This window comes from Cervus elaphus, chromosome 16 (genome assembly GCF_910594005.1).
Source record: "Cervus elaphus chromosome 16, mCerEla1.1, whole genome shotgun sequence".
NCBI lineage: Eukaryota > Metazoa > Chordata > Mammalia > Artiodactyla > Cervidae > Cervus > Cervus elaphus.
The window spans coordinates 12,919,849-12,937,462 of NC_057830.1; the positions used below are offsets into that span (position 1 = coordinate 12,919,849).

The 17,614-nt window shown below is 41.8% G+C and overlaps 1 protein-coding gene across 3 annotated transcripts in view; it reads right to left on the bottom strand.

Moving 5' to 3' along the window:
• Positions 1–17,614, bottom strand: part of PALM2AKAP2 (PALM2 and AKAP2 fusion) — a 490,983-nt gene that overhangs the window by 378,453 nt on the left and 94,916 nt on the right. The gene's annotated exons all lie outside the window — the stretch shown is intronic.

Below are 17,614 nucleotides of genomic sequence, written 5' to 3' on the forward strand. Positions count from 1 at the left end.
CAAATCAGAGGTCAGTTCATTGTCGGTATTCCACTTACTAGGTAGGGTTCTGCTTGGGGACAAGTCACTTATAGAATCTGAACCTCAGTGTCCTCATCTGCAGAATGGGACTGATAACAAGCTATGAGATTGTCATGCAGATTACCCAAAACAATGGGCACACTGGAAGTGCTCCTTGCAAAGTAACATTTTCAAAGTAGTAAAGAATATTACAAGAAATATTAAACTGCCTGGAGTTTCTGTCTCTCCCTCCTTCCTTTTCACCCCTGCCTTGTGGCCATTGCCTAACCACTGGTATGATTTTGGTGAGTTTTGGTATGATTTTGCTTTGTGGAATTTACTTAGGCTAAATCCCACAAAGCAATGAGGAAATTGTTTTCTCTGTGTTTAATTGCAAAGTACTGTGGCTGAAAGTGAAAATAGCCACACACAAAAAGTTACAGAATGAATGATTCCTGTTATGTGACATTCTGGATAAGGCAAAACTATAGGGTCAAAAATCAGATCAGTGATTGATAGAAGCTGAGAAGAATGGAGAGAGGGAATTGATGACAAAGGGGCCAAGGGAACAAACAATTTGTGAGAATGGAAATGTTCTGTATCTTGATTTTTCAGGTGATAACACACCTGTTTGTCAGCATTCACTGAACTGTATACTTGAAAAGGGTGACTTTTACTGTATGGAATTTATATCTCAATAAACCTGACTTTAGAGTCAAAGAAGACTGGCTTGGGACCATCAAAATTTCCTTTAAGAAAAAAATCTATGATCAGTACAGGAAATGAGCAATGCTCCTGGGAATACTCTTCTAAGAGACTGACTAATAAAGACAGACATTGATACTCCTCCTAAACAAGTTCTCCGGGAATTCAGAGGTCAGAGAAACATTCATCCAGGACACCAAGACATATATCATGGAAGAGATTGCATTTAAACTGGTCTGAAGAGTGCAATTAATCACTAAGTTTTTTTTTTCTTCTCTACCAACTACAATCAATAACTTAGTCTCCAGCCTCTATAAATTGCTCATAAATTTTACTGTAAGTTTGATTATTCTTCTATTCTAAAAGTTTGCACATTATAATGCATTTACCAGAGATTAAATGATTCACATTATCTTGCCCCTTAAAAAACCATCACAGTTTTGAGGCAACATTTCCTGAGTTTGCGGTCCATAGGAAATTGTTTTTACATGTCCACTTATAAATGTTCTTCCATTCAATGAAATGAAGAAAAGTAGAATGTCACTAGAGGAGACAACATGTCCTAGTGTAAGAGGTTGGAAAGGGGTCTGAAAACTTAGATTCTGTGACTCACAAGTGACTCTACAAATCAACAAGAAAAAGATCAATAATCCAAAAGAAAAACGGTGAGGGGAGGGTGGTGGTGAAGGAAACTATGTAAATAGACAGTTCAGGAGAGAAAATACAGTGGCTCTTAATCATATAAAAAGATGTTCAACCTCAGCATAATTAGTCAGGTGGTTACTTCTCTTAATATGCACTCCTATGAATTGGTGAGACATGATCAACAGTCCCAGAAAAAAAAAAAACTGGGCAAAGTAAATGAATACAGTTCATAGAAGAGAAAGTACAAATAGCCTTGAAACATATGAAAAGATGCTTAAACTCACCCAGGCTAAAAGAAAGGCAGATTAAAGCTGCACTATTTTGTACTCATAGGGCAGGTTAAAAAAAAAAAAAAAAAGGTTTACTAAGTTTGTTAACACAGTACAGGAAACACCCTCATTAGAGAGTTTAGGAAAAATCAGCTACTCCTGGGACAACCTTTATGCAGAAGCATTCAGGGATGTCTATTAACATTACAAATCACTATGATTTGACCCAGCAATTCCTCTTCCACGAATCGTATCCTACAGCTCATCCATGTGCAGAATGATCTGCACCATGTTATTCACTGCTGTTCCTCCTTGGGTTAAATGAGTTTTTATACATCATCCCAGAAAACACTACCCGACTGTCAGAATGAGAAAGCTCTTTATCGGCTGATGAGAGGCAATCATCCAGATATATTAGAAATCCAGACTCTGAGGCTCCCCTCCAGAACTCTGGAATCAGAATCCTCAGGATAACAAAACCCCCAGATGATTCCTATGCACCGGAACGTGTATGAAGCCCTGATCCTTCTGCTTCCTACTCATGGTCACTCCAGGCTTGACCTCCTTCCAGAATTCTTCTCTTACTCTACCTTCCTTCTTCCCTAATCTACACTGAAGGCCTTTCCTGGTTGACCATTATCCTATGTGTTTCTCTCCATGTCATTTGCCACATTTTAATTTTCTGGCCTCTTCTTTCACCCCCACCAGGAGATATTCACTGCTCACAGTACCTAGCATAAAGCCTGGTAATAAGTAATAGATGCTAAGTAAATATCTTTTTGAATAGACAAATGGATGAACCAGGCCAAATAAAAGTAGGAGTGGAAAAGTCTGCTGAGTGATCTTTCTGCCATTTACTTTTTCTTAGATTCTTCTTCATTCTGGAGAAGCTGCCAACCAACCAAGGAAGAACAGGGAACCCTTGAGAAAAGTTCCTCTCCCGTTACTGCCCCAGGCCAATAGCTGCAGGCATTTGAACAAATAAGTCTTCCAGCTCTTTGCTTGGCTATGGATTCAGCTCAGGTTAGAAGTAAAAGCTTTGGGTTCAGATGACATCTTCGAAGGGCCAAAAATTCCCTAGAAATCCTAGCTTCGCCTTGCTAGGCGATGGGTTTCTCTGAGTTGACTCAACTTTATTCGGGAGCATTGGCTAATGGCTGCTCAAATTGCTGCAAAATTCCAACCACACAGGGGTAAAGGGCCCTAGGAAAAGCCCAAGCACGTGGTGCATCAGAAAGGATTTACACGTGCATGTGACTTTCAGGAGTGAAATGAAAGGGTTGCTGGCCAAGTCACAGCACGCTGGAGTTCCCTCCAGAGGCTGGCTGCACTGATGGGGAAGGAAAGCAAACAAAAGAAACATTCTTTCTACTTGTGAGTGAAACAAAGATCCCACTGAGAAAACTGAAGTGAGCAGGAGAGCTGTTAAATCAACAGAAATGGGGGGCTGTCTGTGGAGGAGGCATCTGGTTTCAATGTAAACATCCTTAAAATGTTTCAAGAATGAATGTCCATTTGAATAATTTATTATTTAACCTTTTTTTTTTCTTATCATGGCTATTTAGGGCAGATTTAGCTTTGAAGATATCCTTCTATATGCTCAACTCAACTGGAGTTCCCACCCAGTTTAGACATTTTCTGAGCGGAATATTGAGAGGGGAACTAAACAGAGTTGCCTGGACAAATCTAGGATTGCCTGGATGGATGGAGGTATATTTTGAAAGAGTCACGTGAACATAGCACACTAAAGTAGACTGTACACTCTGCACAGGAAACCTGAAGGCTGGTGGCGGTGGGGCAGAGGTATAAGAGTCTGCCTGCTCTGGTTTCTGTCTGGAGTTTCTTCAGTGGGAAAGAAATTTGTCTCAACTTGGCACTTACTCCTTCCCATCATGAACTGAATACAAAAAGTTCTGAAGGATGTTCTAGAAAAGAGGTTGCAAATTAGTGACCAAGACTTGCTTTGTTGGGACCAGATTATGTCTTTTTAAAAAATGTCTTAAATTGGTTGCCAGCATTTTACAAATTTCTGCATGGCAACAATTGGCTGGAGTCAAGTAAAATCCATCTGCTAAAGACCTTTAGAAAAGACACACAACCCAGTTTGCCCCAAGCCAACCATTCCCTTTCTCTAGTCCAAGTTCACACATCCAGGCTAGCTGCCTGGTATACATATACACACGTATACACACACACACACACACACACATGTGTGTACACACACATACAGCCCTCAGGATAAAAGGGAAATGAGATTTGTCTCTACTAGTTGGCTACCTTTGGGCATTCTAATTTAGGTACCTTACTTGGTTACTTGGTACTACATGATTATTTTCATATGACACAGAACATTTTATTTTCTCTGTTTCTTTCTCTTTTTTGCTATTTTCTTAACATTATACTCATGTCATGTCATCTAGCTGCTTAGTCATGTCCAACTCTTTGTGACCCCATGGTCTGCCATGGAATTCTCCAGGCAAGAATACTGCACTGGATTGCCAGTTCCTTGTCCAGGGGATCTTCCCAACCCAGGAATTGAACCTGGGTCTCCCACATTGCATGCAGATTCTTTTCCACCTGAGTCACTAGGGAAGACCCTACATTATACTACTTCTGCATAACTATAATAATGTTAATTTTTTATATATTTTTCTTTATTTTCCTTCTTTAACCAGGAACCAGCATGCTAATGTCAGGGGCATCTTTGTAAGTCATCTTTATCTTAAAGGTAAGGGAAGTAATAGACCGTTCTCTGGCATTCTCTTATTTCATGTGGCTCCTTTGGTTTCTTGTCTTTCTGTGCTTAAATACAATCATGTAGGGGTTTATTTACAATCTAGACTTCTGGGTTTTTCTTGGTAACTCAGGAGATCTGTCAATATTGGCCCCACAAATCACTGTTCTGCACTCAGGCAAATTGAAGGAGCAATCTTCTCTCGTGGGAGCAATAAAGCTGTGTCAGTGATGTTTACCAGCCTGGAGCTGTCTAGGCTCTAAATGCCAAAGGGCAGCCAGGAATTAAAGCCATGGGCTCCAACGTAGGAACCTTTGACATTAGCCAAGGTGTCTGAATACACAGAGACAGAAACAGGTTGGCTAGGGTTCTTAGGAACAGAAGACCAAGACTTATTTGCCTCTGAATGACTGCATCCTAACTGCAGTGCTCAGCCCTGGCACCTTGTATAGAATTAGCGCTCAGAAAATATGTGTCAGATTTGCAAGCTGGAGATCACAGGCTGAATTCTAGACAACAGCAAAATGGTCCTGACTCGTTCTATAAGATTACCTAATACTTTAACTTTTATCATGAAAATATGCTGTAAAACTGAAATTTCTTAAACACTAGATTCCTAGGAAATAATTTTTTTTCCCCAACTGCGAAAGCACGTTTGCACTTTCTAGAGCAATTCACATATAGCTGGTCTTAGAAATCATAAAGCTCATGATATCCTAGATAAGGAAATCAGCTCCAGGTAAGGAAAAGACTTGCCCAAGAGCAGACCAGTGGCAATCTGGACAAGAACAATCTCTTAATTTCAAGGATTGTTTCCCAGCCCTAGGGCTTTGCCCAAGCCCAAGAAAGTGATTCTAAGGCAGGGTATGTGACCAATTAAAATAGTCTGCTGAAGAAACGTGGAGGTGGCCCAGTACATATTGTGAAAGGCCTGGGTTCTTCTGAAGGGCACCCTGACCTGTTAGGCCAACTCCTGCAAAGGCTAATGGGCAGCCCAGGGTGTTGCCATAGAGATGGCAATACAAAAGCTGTGCTGTGGCCTCACTCTTAAAGCAGATGGCCCCATTGTCCTGGGGGCCCTAAGAGGAAACACATCCCATCTCAACATCAAACTGCAGTTCCCCAACCCAGAGCATAAACCTGTCACTGCCAGTCATAATAAGACACACCACAGGACAACACATGGAGTCAGCCATTTAACTTACGAAACATCAGGACTCTATTTCTATTTTTTTTTTCAAGTCACTCAGTCATGTCTGACTGTTTGCGACCCTATGGAATATACAGTCCATGGAATTCACCAGGCCAGAATACTGGAGAGCCTTTCCCTTTTCCAGGGGACCTTCCCAACCCAGGGATCGAACTCAGATCTCCCACATTGCAGGCGGGTTCTTTACCAGCTGAGCCACAAGATATTGGTACAAAGAATACAAAAAGCAAAGGGTTTGCCATCTTGCAGACCTCCCCCGCCCCTGGTCCATTTTTCTTGTTCCTCTTATAGTACCTGATTGCTTACAGGCTCTAGTGCCCTATTGGGAACAAGGACCTGGGCAGTCTACATGCCCCTGGTGCAGAACAGAAGCTCAGCTCACCAAGCGCAAAATTAAAATTGCACAGGGGCTGGGCGTGTCTGCCTGGGCTCAAAGCCCCGCTTCCCCCACATCTACCTGGTAAATATTTTGATAAAACTGGTCAAAATAATACCTTTGGTGGAGCCATTTTGTGGTCTTGAAAATTACAGTGTTATAGTCTTTTAGAAATCAGAGGAATCTTACTTCCTAACTCAATATTTACTGGACCCTCCCCACAGGGGCAACATTTAGGGACATCATGTATGATTTTGTCTTTTACTTAGAAATGTTTCTCTGTGACTGGCAAGAAAAACTCCTTCATTCTTCAGCTCTTCTTATGATTTTGCATGATTGTGGATGGTTTTATATCAAAGTCTGCTTAAACCCAAAACACTGTTACCTAGGCAAATTTGTAAGGGATTACTCAGAAATGGAATCAAGTAGAATTTGAATACCGTTTCTGGAGTAGAGCATCTATGTAGGAAGGCATTTTTAATGACAGACCCAATACCAGAGGTTTTTTTAAGTTGAAAATCAGTGTGGCAGCTTGACATCAACCACTTGTAGGTCAAGGGTAAAAAAATGAGGCTGGTGAATTTGACCATTTTAGGTACACAGCAAAATAGACATAGACTATTACATATTTAGTTCAGATGCCATAAACAATTTTTTAAAACTAGAAGATAATGGTTTGTAGTAGTAGTGGCAATCATAATAATTATGGAGCATTCACCTCAGCATTCAAGGCCCTCCACGATATACTGGTACCTTATTTCTGGCGTGATTTCCCGCTACCCACTTACACACGCTTTATTCCAACCAGACACATGCCTGTTCCCTCTTCCATGCTTTTTCTCTTGTTCCCTCTGCCATCTCTGCCATGCCCACTGAGCCTCACCCCATGTCTGTTAAAACCCTCATGGAGCTAGATGGCCTGGGTTTAAACTCTAGGCTCCTGTGAACCAGCTGTGTGACTTTAGACAAGCTTCTTAACCTCTCTGTACCCTGGTGTCTTCAGCTGCAAAATGAGGAAAGAATGCTACTACCTCATCGAGTTGCCGAGATGATTAAACAAGATACTAGCTCTAAGACACAACAGTGCCTGAGCCAGATTTATGCCATCCTTCCTTCAACCTCCGGGGAATACAGTTAGTGCTTTTTGCTATTGGGCTAGAACCCGAGACTCTGCATGTGAGGACACTTCCCTATGGTTCTTTTGTTGTTGTTCAGTCGCTCAGTTGTGTCCGACTCTTTGCGACCCCATGGACTGAAGCACACCAGGCCTGCCTGTCCTTCACCATCTCCCAGAGCTTGCTCAAACTCATGTCCATTGAGTCGGTGATGCCATCCAACCATCTCATCCTCTGTTGCCCCCTTCTCCTCCTGACCTCAATCTTTCCCAGCATTGGGGTCTATCAATATGGTTTTAATAATCATTAATTAACAAGGGTTAATAATTAATAAGCAAATTTATTTCTGTTAACTCTGACCTAAAGATTGAATTAAATTAAATGATTAAATATAAGCATATTAAACAACAAGGTCCTACTGTATAGCACAGGGAACTATATTCAATATCCTGTAATATACCATAATGGAAAAGAATATGAAAAAGAATATATTTACGTACAGCTGAATCACATTGCTGTACATCAGAAATTAACCTCATTGTAAGTGAACTATACTTCAATAAGATAAACTTTTGAAAACATTAGCATATGAGGTCAAGCACCTACACTGTACCCTGTATTTTACTCTTATTTCTTCCATATATTTGGGGCTTCTTGTGCGCTGTGCTTATTAACTAACTTACCAGGGTGAGGGGAAGACATTCTTCTGTGCTCTCTAAAAGAGAATTATCAGGCGAGCGTTTCTAAGTGACTCGTATTTCCCTCCAAACCTACTGGCATTCCCAAGTTTGTTATCAGAGAACGGGCTCAGAGACCAACAGTTGGAGGTAGATAGGACACCCTGGGACTGAGAGCAGAGTGGATTTTTTGCTGTCAACTGTTCCTCCCTGGCTGACACTCTAAGTGGTTGTCATTCCCATGTGCCGAAGAAAAATACCATAAAAGGCAAGGCTCGGGCAGGCCGTTAAGCAGTTTGAAGTGTTCCTCAGGGCTGTGAACTCTCTTGGGAAAGAGCTGCAGACCCCTGGCAAAGATTACAGCACACTTCGCAGCAAACTTGTGCAGTAACAAAGCACATATTGTTACCTCCGGACGCCGAGCTCCGCGGGCTAGTAAAAATACGTAGTATGCCTTTTTAATGGGGTGAGGGGAGTTGGCTTCCCTGGAACGTTTTGGATGGAGTCATAACACAAATAAACTGTATTCTGGGGTCTGAATTGAGGAAGCCCAGCGCCAAGCTGCGTGGTCACAAATGGGGCAACCAGACCATTTGTAAATAAAGTGCACGGGCCGGGGCGGCTTGGCTGCTCCACCTCTGCACGTTCTTTGGGGGAAAAGATGCCTTTGAAACACTTGCCAGCGGCTTCTACTATCAGCCACTTTTTCCCCTAAACGTATTTATTGTTTATAGCACAGATGATGTCTGCCCATTGCTATTGTTGCTAAAAATCTGGCACTGGAGTGACTTTTTAGACAACCTGGAGTGGGATCTAGCAAGACAGGAGAGGGTGTGCCTATTCTGACTGGTGCAATTCATGTCTGTTCCTTCTTGGAGCTAAGTCTGTACATGTCTGCAAATACACACACACACACACACATGCATACGGCCACTAGAATTGACTCCAGAGATCAGGGAAAAGGAGAAAGAAGGGAGACAGCATTCATTTTAGGCAACAAAAGTTACAAGGGAAGTGAAAACTTTGAACAATGAGCTCCTTTTCAAACACAGCCCATGGCTATCTCTGGTAAATGGTGGTGGTGGTGGTGGTTTTGTCGCTCAGTCTTGTCCAACTCTTTGCAACCCTATGGACTGTAGCCTGCGAGATTTCACTGTCCCTGGAATTTTCCAGGGTTGTGGGTGAAAAGTGAAAGTGAAAGTCTCTTAGTTGTGGCCAACTTTTTGCAACCCCATGGACTTATACAGTCCATGGAATTCTCCAGGCCAGAATAATGCAGTGGGTAGCCTTTCCCTTCTCCAGGGGATCTTCCCAACCGAGGTATCAAACCCAGGCCTCCTGCATTGCAGGTGGATTCTTTACCAGCTGAGCCATAAGGGAAGCCCAAGAATACTGGAGTGGGTAGCCTATCCCTTCTCCTGCGGATCTTCTCAACCCAGGAATTGAATCAGGGTTTAATCGGGGTTTCCTGCATTGCAGGCAGGATTCTTTACCAACTGAGCTACCAGGGAAGTCTGATAGCAATCAGGGTTGGTGGGGGTGGGGGGGTGGGCAGCGCTAAATGATTTGGATCTGCCATCCAGCCATTTTATGTAAAGTACTTGCTAAAAGCTAACTCTTTACATTTTAAATGTAAAGCTAATTCTTTACATTTAAAGTACATGAAGTACTTTACATTTTCAGTTCAGTTCAGCTGCTCAGTCATGTCCTACTCTTTGCGACCCCATGGACTGCAGCATGGACTCCAGGCCTCCCTGTCCATCACGAACTCCCAGAGTTTACCCAAACTCATGTCCATTGAGTCAGTGATGCCATCCAACCATCTCATCCTTTGTCATCCCTTCTCCTCCTGCCTTCTATCTTTCCCAGTATCAGGGTCTTTTCAAATGAGTCAGCTCTTCGCATCAGGTGGCCAAAATACTGGAGTTTCAGCTTCAGCATCAGTCCTTCCAATGAATACCCAGGACTGATTTCCTTTAGGATGGACTGGTTGGATCTCCTTACAGTCCAAGGGACTCTCAAGAGTCTTCTCCAACACCACAGTAGGGCTCCGAAAATGGGCATTGTTGAAACCTGTGTTCACTGATGAGATTTTATTGAAGCCTTGAGTAAGCTCTCAGAAAAGGTGCTTGATGCCTAAGCTGAAAGGAGGGGCTGAGGGAGCGAAAAATTATTGCAGGGCTTAAAGGAACTTTTAAAGGGACACACAGACTTCATAGGAGTTCAAGGAGAAGAGGTCTTGTGCCCTAACTCTTCTGTGAGAGAGGAACAGAGCAAGAAGAGAATGCTGCTGGAGCCGTGAGGCCCTGCTGCTATTAGGAGAACATCTGGGGAGCTTATAACATTCCTGGAATCCCAGTTAACACCCTGGAGCAGATGATGTTAAAGGGGAAATACAGCCTTGGTTGGAGGGACTTAAACCAAACTCAACTGCTTCCTCTTTCTCAAGTGTGACGTTAAAATAATCAGTATTTTAGGCACTCTAGTCCTCAAAACATTTATGAAATTGTAAGATAATCAAGTCTAAGCAGGGACCTAGTAACTTCCTACTAATCGTTTCAACATAAAGAAACTGAGGCTCAGAAAATTGTTCCAGGCCATGAAGCTAGACAATGTCCACAGAGATTTTCAAGATAATCTGCTTTATCGGTGTGATCCAGAAATATGGTCATTCATTTTGCCTGCTGTGTGACAACCATATTCTTAATTTCAGTACAGAAAATTGTTTCTTCAGAGTCTTTACAAGGATTTCTGTTCTGGTTATTATTACCAACTCAAAAATACATACAGTTTTTAGGTTGGAAATCCATTCCTTGCCTGCAATATCTAACAATATCTCTCCTGCCATTTGCATATCTTTCCCCTATTCTCTGCATTTCGAGAGAGATTTCTAATTTATCTTCTCCAATAATGGTTCACTTCTGAACTGGTTCAGTTCAGTTATTTACTGCTTCTAATAAGGGTTTTAATACTGCTCTTGAGATTTTCGCTTTCAGGCATATTTTATCCATTTCTCATTTCCATTTTCATCTCATTCCTCCACATTCCAATGACCTTGTGGTTTTTCTATTTTTAAAGGCCATAGGGAACATAGACAAATGAGTACATTCACATACTAAACAAGAAAAAAGAGCCCATTTGTCATTTGCTGCAATTCATTCATTCATTCAGAATCTATGACATAACAAGCACCACGCTAGGTTCTAAAGCAAGATATGCCCCCTAAAGCAAGATATGCCCCCATATCAAAATGTATCAGGAAATAAACACTATAAACAACTATAATGCAAGGTAGAAAGTGTTACCAATCTTAAGAAAGGTTTAAATCTCAAAAGATATTATGAATACCACACTTTGGGGGTCATTTCTGGTTCCTGCATTAGACAATTTTTAGAGGTCTTATTTTCCTCTAAACTTTTAAGATCAACGCTCCCTTTCTTGAGATCTGTGGCAATTTTTTCCACTGGCTCTAAGTCATCTTTTAGACTATTTATTTTTTCTGGATGACCACTTAAATAATACGAGCCCTCTCTTGACTTAGAGACAGCAATCATACATGGTATGGACTTAGCCTCATCTACACCCTCCCCCTTCACTTGTATGATGATCTCATGCCTACAGCTGGACCACAGGTGGATGTGCAGTGTCTATCCAAACTCCAGACTCTAACACAGCTCTGCTGTCCTGGGGGAGCATCTCCTCCTGCCTCCATTGTCTGTTTTTTTGAGATTCTGACTCAATGTACATGAAAAACTCCAACTCCAGCTTATAGAGTACTTCTAGAGTACTTCTGGGATAAATCTTTACTTCTTGAGCTCATGTAAGTCTGAATTTTTGGAACTATACTTCCTAAGATGCAATTAAACATGCTTCAAGAGAGGGAAAAAATATCCCTCCCTTTTTTCCATCCTGTTGAGTTTGGGGGAATTGTTAAGGTTGGGTGGATAGAGAAAGAAGGAAGGGTAAACGGGGAAACAGCTTTGTGGCCACTGAAAAAAGCAGGAGCCCCTCAGAAGTAGGAGAGAGGTACTGAGTTTTCTGGCTGAAATAAACCAAGGGTTTCTGTAAGAGGAAGACTCTGATAGGTGTCAAAAGCTTTTTTCCCCTCCCTCCACCTCTGCTGGATCTTGGCGATAGGCTGTCTGACAATCATCCTTTTCAGGGCTGTGGTGAGCATTCTTTCTTGTTTCTGAGTTTTTCTGGGCACTTTAGGAGACTTGGGAGAGCTGCAACCAGGCTGCAATCCAGATGCCAGTTCTCTGTTCCACATATGCTTTTTAATCTTCTTTACCCAAATAGGACAAGTAGAGATGGGAACAAAAATAGAAGCTAAGTTAACCATGCAAGGGGCCAGTATATGTTTATGTGGCGTGGGTCAAAGAAATACATATAATCCTGCACACACATTAGAAATGCCCTATAAATCTGGGACTAACAAAGCTAGGGGAAATGATCATAGTTTGGGTGGGAGCCATATGGAACACAGACAAATGAGTATACCCATGCACTACACAGTGCAGGGGCCGGGATCGGGGGCGGGAGGCTAATTTGTCATTTGTTGGACTCCATCCATTCATTCACCAATTACTATGACATGCCAAGCACGAGGCTAGGTGTGAGGCTGAGGGTAAAAACCCAAGCAAGATACAGTCCCAGTTTTCAACGTCTGTGTGGATGTGTTTTAAGGCAGGCACATAAGCAACTAGTATACAAGGTGAAAAGTATTAATTGCCTTCAGGGAGCACTTCAAACCCTCCAGCAGCTTTCTTCTCACTTAGGGTGAAAACAAACTTCTGCAGAGACAATTCAATGGAAAAATCCAAGTTTAACCAACAGTGCTGAAACTATCTGCAGCTTATCCCCCCTTACTGTATTCACAAAAATTAATTCAAGGTGGATCTCAGAACTAAATCCTAAAGCAAAAGCCATAATCTTTCTAAACATGTCCATGACCTTGGAGTAGACCAAAATTTCTTACACAGGACACAAAAAGTACTAATCATAAAAGAAAAATGATAAAAAAAATTTCACACCTATTACAAATCCTATCTAGCCAAAGATGCCATTAAGGAAGTAAATCTGCAACCTGCAGGCTTTAATTAAAAAAAATAGAGGCAGATACATACATAGATAGGTGAGAGAGAGAGAAAGATCTGTGAAAGGAGTCTTACCAAAATCTACCTTTAAAACTGCTTCAAATAACAATGAAATACAAACACCTGATTTTAAAAGACTGAGCAAGACATACGAACATACACTTCATCTAAAAAGGATATGCTTCAATCATTTCTGACTCTTTGCAACCCCAAGGACTGTAGCCCACCAGACTTCTCTGTCCATGGTATTCTCCAGGCAAGAGTACTGGAGTGGGTTGCCATGCTCCCCCACAGGAGATCTTCCCAAGCCAGGGATCGAACCCATGTCTCTTATGTCTCCTGGATTGGCAGGCAGGTTCTTTACTGCTAGCAACATCTGGGAAGCCCAAAAAGGATAGGCAGATGCCCAAAAGCTCATGAAAGTGTGCTCAATATCCGTAGTCAGCAGATAAATGCAAATTAAAACCACAGTGAAGTGTATTTCAAACTGTGTTCAAACAATTAGAACAAAAACAAAGAAACCCACCTGACAATACCAAATGTAAGTGAGTATGTGGCACAACTGAAATTCTTAAACACTGCTGGTGGAAATGTAAAGTGGCACATCACTTGGGAAAACGCTTTGGCTGTTTTATATAAAAGTTAAACATGTTATCATGGGCTTCCCTGGTGGCTCAGATGGTAAAGATATCTGCCTGCAATGCAGGAGACCTGGGTCTGATCCCTGGGTTGGGAAGATCCCCTGGAGGAGGGCATGGCAACCCACTCCAGTATTTTTGCCTGGAGAATCCCCATTATCAGCCTATGACCCAGCAGCTCCACTCCTATGTATGGGCCCAAGAAAAATGAAAACACATAACCACAAAAAGACCCATTCAAGTATATTCACGGCCTAACTCATAGAAACATAGGACAGATTGGTGGTTGCTGAAGGCAGGGGATGGGGGATGGGGAAATGGGTGAAGGTGGTCAAAAGGTACCAGAAAAAAAAATATTCATGGCAATTTTATTCAAAAATATTTACTAAATACTCATCAAAACTATGGATAAGCTAACTGTGATGTATTTATTCAATGGTATATCACTCAGCAATGCATGCATGCTAAGTCACTTCATTTGAGTCTGACTCTGCAACGCTATGGATTGTAGCTTACCACGCTCCTTGGTTCATAAGATTTTCCAGGCAAGAATACTGAGGTGGATTGCCATTTCCTATTCCAGGAGATCTTCCCAAATGAGGGCTCAAACCTGCATCTTTTACATCTCCTGCGTTGGCAGGTGGGTTCTTTACCACTAGCACCACCTGGGAAGCAATGAACTACCAATAAAGACAACTACATGGATGAGTCTCTGGAACAATATACTGAATAAAAGAAATCAGACTCAAAAGCATACATACTACATAATTCCATTTTTTTTTGAAGTTCAAGAACAGTGATAAAAATCAGAACCCTGTTTACCTCTGGGCTGAAGGGAGAATTGACTAGAACATTGACTAGTTCATGAGAACCTTCTGAGATGATGAAATGTCCTACATTTGGCTTTGTGGTGGTTACAGGACATATATAATCACCAAAGCCCTTCAAAACAAATACTTGAGATCTCACATTTTATTATTATATGTAAATTATATCTCAAGTTTTATAACTTAACTTAAAAAAGGTGAAAGTCCCATTGTTTTTAACCTTTTTTTAAAGTTGGAAGATAATTGCGTTACAATACGATGCCAATTTCTGCCATACATCAACACGAAGCAGCCAGGCAGACACACGTCTCCTCCCTCTTGACCCTCCCTCCCATCTCCCACCCCATCTCACCCCTCTAGGTTGTCACAGAGCACCAGGTTGAGCTCCCGGTGTCACCCAGCAAATTCCCACTTGCTATCTGGTTTATATATGGTAATGTATACGTTTCCATGCTACTCTCTCCATGTGCCCCACCCTCTCTCCCACACTGTGTCCACAAGTCTGTTCTCTATGTCTACATCTCCACTGCTGCCCTGCGAACAGGTCCATCAGTACCTTCTTTCTGGATTCCATACACCTGCATTAATATACAATATTCGTCTTTCTCTCTCTGACTTACTTAGCTCTGTATAATAGGCTCTAGGTTCATCCACCTCATCCATCAACTCAAATGCATTCTTTTTTAAAGCTGAGTAACATTCTAGGCCTTACGTGACCTGGTCTTGCTACCTCCCTGATCTCAGCTCCTCTGACTCTTCACCTCACTCCCTCCACTCCAGCCATGCAGGACTTCTTTGCCATTTCCTGAACATACAACGCTGGGAAAGATCGAAGGCAGGAAGGGAAGGGGATGACAGAGGATGAGATGGTTGGATGGCATCACTAACTCGATGGACATGAGTTTGAGCCAGCTGCGGGAGTTGGTGATGGACAGGGAGGCCTGGCGTGCTGCAGTCCGTGGGGTCGCAAAGAGTCAGACACGACGGAGCGACTGCACTGAACTGAACATACCAAGCAATCTCCTAACTCAGGGCCTATGCCTTACTGTTACCTCTGTCTGGAAAGTTCTTCACCCAGATAGTCACGTGGCTTGTTTCTCCACTTCCATCAGGTCTCTGCACAAATGCCACATTAGCAGAATAGCCTTACGTAAGCACCCTATATAAATTACATCACAATCACCACCACCACCACACCACACTCCCTGCCCTCCCTTCCCATGCTTCTTTGCCATAGCACTCATCAACATCTGATATAAATTAATTAGAAAAAGTGAATTACACCTTTGTTTATTGTCTCTTTCCCCTGGAATGAAAGCCTCTCGATAGCAAGGACTTTGTTTTGTTCACTTCTATTTCCCAAGTAGCTACTATAGTTTCTAGCATGTAGTAAACACCTACTAAGTAGCTGATGAAAGAATGAATCAATAGGAGGTTATGGTAGTGTAGTAGTGTAGTGAAGTTGCTCAGTTGTGTCCAACTCTTTGCAACCCCGTGGACTGTAGCCTACCAGGCTCCTCTGTCCATGGGATTTTCCAGGCAAGAGTACTGGAGTGGGTTGCCATTTCCTTCTCCAGGAGGTTAGGTAGATCTGATGGGAAAAATCACATTGAATTGATATACTTAATTTTGATTAGACTTCTCTTTCAAATTGCTGGCTAAAAAACTTGCATTTCAAAACACAAATAAGATGAATAGCAGATGTTTCAGGAAAAATAAACAACCTACTTCAAAGAACTCTGCAGTATTTTTAAGGACCTATGTGGCCAACTTTGACAAGTCCTTTAAGATGAGAAGTCATAGAGCAAGATGACCTATGAGACTGTCCTCTGTGCTCACAGTGGGAACTCCAGGGGATGACACGGCCCTGGGAGTGACCCACATTCTGCAGTACCCTCTTGTGGCCCCGCAGTGGGTCTGGTATGGAGTTTCTAAGCTGCTTTCATTTGTATTCCAAAATCATAACTATTTAGAAACCAGAGACCTGAAAGTTAGTATTAAAACGAATACAAACTAGAAACTATTGTATATAGGATGGATAAACAACAAGGTCCTATTGTTTAGTACAGGGAAAATATATTCAATATCCTATAAAAAACCATAATGGAAAATAATATAAAAAAAGAATACATATGTATAGCTGAATCATTCTGTTGTACACCAGAAACTAATACAACATTATAAGTCAACTATACTACAGTAAAAACATTTTTAGTACAAACTAAAAACAGGGAAATATTCCCAAGTGTGGGGTATAAGACCACAGAAGTAGACTGGCGTCTGGCTGTGGTCTCTTAAGACCAGTTTTGTCGCTAATTGGTGGTGTGACCATAAGGAATCAGCTACAGTCTTGGAGCTTCTGCTCCCTCCACTAGGAAAGAGGAGGTTCAGCCAGAAGGACTCTATAATCACTTTGCAACTCTGAAATGTTTTGAGTTTGTGATCTCTAAAACTGAGGAGTTCAACTCTTCCAAGTGAAGCTTTCAGTCATAACATCTCCAATTTAAAAAAAGATAGGCTTATTACAAATGAGTTCACATTTCTTTCTACAACAGATGGCATTCTCTCAAACATGAGGCCTACCTTCCCTGTCTCCATCCTCATCAGAACACTGATGCAGGTAAATGGATGTAACAGCTTGCATTTCCTTAAATATACTCCAGGGCTCAGATGTTGTCTAAGTCAACAACTCAACTGCTTGAATGAATGAAATCAGTCTGTTGGCCAACCCTGGTGCTCTTTGTGGACTGATGTTTTGGCAGCAAGTTTCTGCTCCATTTCTAATCCTGCTATGTATAAGCAACATGACATTGGTCAAGGCAAAACTACTAGGTATAAAATAAATAAGTTACAAGAATATAATATACAACACAGGAAATACAGTCAATATTTTATGATAACTGTATGGAGTATAGTCAATAAAATTATCTATTACTGTGCTGTACACTGAAACTAATATAATGTTGTAAGTCAACTGTTCTGATGCGAAGAGCTGGCTCATTGGAAAAGACCCTGATGCTGGGAAAGAGGGACGGAAGTAGAAGGGGATGCCAGAGGATGAGACAGTTGGATGGCATCACCTATTCAATGGACATGCGTTTAAGCAAGCTCTGGTAGATGGTGAAGGACAGGGAAACCTGGAGTGCTGCAATCCATGGGGTGCAAAGAGTCAGACACAACTGAGCAAGTGAACAACAACAAAGTCAACTGTACTTCAATTAAAAAAAAAACTTGAGCCAATCTACATATCGATCTACAAAACAAGATCATTTGAGCCTTTCCTTATCAACAAGTCATTGTGAGGATCCAGTGAGGTAATGCA